Source organism: Pteropus alecto, unplaced genomic scaffold (assembly GCF_000325575.1).
Source record: "Pteropus alecto unplaced genomic scaffold, ASM32557v1 scaffold14, whole genome shotgun sequence".
NCBI classification, from domain to species: Eukaryota; Metazoa; Chordata; class Mammalia; order Chiroptera; family Pteropodidae; genus Pteropus; species Pteropus alecto.
The window spans coordinates 9,000,934-9,003,275 of record NW_006436810.1 but is presented as its reverse complement, the minus strand read 5'-3'; the positions used below and the strand labels follow the sequence as shown (position 1 = coordinate 9,003,275).

At 31.6% G+C, this 2,342-nt stretch overlaps 1 protein-coding gene across 2 annotated transcripts in view; it reads right to left on the bottom strand.

The window, feature by feature from the left end:
- KIAA1468 (KIAA1468 ortholog) overlaps positions 1–2,342 on the bottom strand; it is a 95,279-nt gene that overhangs the window by 73,405 nt on the left and 19,532 nt on the right. The gene's annotated exons all lie outside the window — the stretch shown is intronic.

Genomic DNA, 2,342 nt, shown 5'->3' with positions numbered 1-2,342 from the left:
ATCACTATTTCCAAAGTAGGGACGTTTATTTGTGTTATATAAATGCAAATACATTCCTTGAGGGCAGAAACTATTTCATGTTTCTATATCTAGTGCAGAACCTAGTACCTAACATAGCATACTCAAAATGCCTAAAATATATTAGAGAATGGCAATCCCAATATTTAGAATATAGGTGTCCCTTGCTATTTTTTAAGAAAACTTGAAAATTTAACAGGTACACTGTATATGCACCAAGTAACACTAGCTTTGTTTAATATCATAGAGAGTTTTTACTAAAAAATAGGTTAGATACAGCTCATTTTGGTTGGTGACTACTACTCCTTACAGCATTTTTATGTAAAAATTGACAGTTCTGAATTCAGAAATGGAAATATTTAAAATAAGGAGCTGCAGCCTGGTACTAAAAGATATATTGTGGACTCTGGAATAAAAACCTATGTGTTCACAGCCTGATCTTGCCCTTTATAGTATGGGAAGCTACTGGGCAAATTTCTCAATCCTAGTAGCCTCAGTTTTCTCACCTACAAAATAAGGATATTATAACCTATTTCATAGGATTGTTAACAAGATGAAATAAAATTTTATACAAAGCACCCAACATAGAGCCTAGCACAGAGCAGGTGCTCCATAAACATTTGTTCATTTAGAGATCTCTTCTTCTTTGAGGGAACACCTGTATGGACTTGAACAAAATAATTAGATTTTAAATTTAGGAAAAAGATGGAAAGAATGATGCTAGAAACAAATGTAGTATCTATTCGTCTGATAAATGGCAAAAGCTGATTAAAGGTAGAGCAGACTCTACATTTGCATGGTGGGCCAACGGATTCAATACCCATGTGATCTTATAACCTCCTTCTGCCCAAGACTGGTATAACAAAATAATAAAGAGATCTTTGTTCTTTCTCAGTGAGGTTTACATGTGATCTAATGACAGATGACAGGATAATTCCTTTTTGGATTATGGGTCTTGCAAGCTTTTAAGTTACTACTCATGCTTAGCAAAGAGTCAAAAATCTTCTTTGAAATGGGAATTGTGATTGAAACTTTTTCATAAAGTTTCAATTCACTCACATGTCATACGTTTGGTTCAATAACTGGCTATGGTACAAAAGCTCTCCAAGCTATTCTCTGGGAATAACATGCGTTTTCTTTCCCTTTTCCAATGAAGAATGAAAGACAGCATTTATGTATGTATTTGCATCATAATCAAAAATTAATTTATCTCATCAAAGTTAGAGAGAATATAATCCTTAGGTTAAAAATATAGGGTGAAAACTACCATGTATTTAAAACATTCCATTTTTAGTTATGCTTAGTTATAACATTTTCTTTTAAATCGATGTCTCCCCTAATCAGAAATACTAAAATACCTAAATAATGAGAATAATAATGACTCTCTTAAAGTTGACTAAATCTAAAATTTAAGTTTTCAAATGCAAATTAAAGGAAAGAAAATAATTATGTGGCCAATTTTGAGGTAGGAATTATTTTCTAATATGCAACCATTTGAACAATAATACAATATATAAAACTAGATATTTGGTTACTCTCAATAAACTAAAATATTATATAACACAAAATATATAATATCTAACATTTACTATATAACTATATGTAACAATACTTAAAAAGGAAATAATTAGGATAAATTAGTCATGAAATTATGCAAATAATTTCCATTTGATTTGCTAATTTTTAGATGTTACTAATGCGATTTGCCGTTTGACACAGCTGTGAATTAATAATGCCATGACAAATCATGATATGATATAGGGAGCCACCCACATTATTCACTTGATATTGCTATTATTTACATTGCTGAATCTTCCTTTAGCTTCTGCTAAACTAAAAACAATTACATCTTTTTAAATTCATGTAATACTCTCTGAGATTTTTAAATATGCATTATCTCTACTTCTGAACAATGAATGAAAATCATATATTAGAATGTCATTTTAACCAGGTCAAACCTTATCCTTCATGCTAAGAGGTAGCACATGGTACATACAGTCAATTGTGGGCTCTGTTGCTGGCTCTCTGCATTTGAACCCTAGTTCTGCCACTGAATCTTAAATAATCCCTCTGAATACCTCAGTTTCCTGGGGAGGGAAGGATAATGATAATTCTATAACTCAATAAGTTAATATACATTTAGGACAGTGTGTAGAATAGAGCAAACAGTGTAAAAATTAACACTCACTTTTATTCATAATGACCATGACAGATAAACATTTGACAGGTTTTAACAAACTTGTCCCAGTAAATGGAAAAAAATTCAATAGAGTTGGTCAAGAGAGGAATCTACATTATGGGTGTTCCCCGACCCCACACTGTCC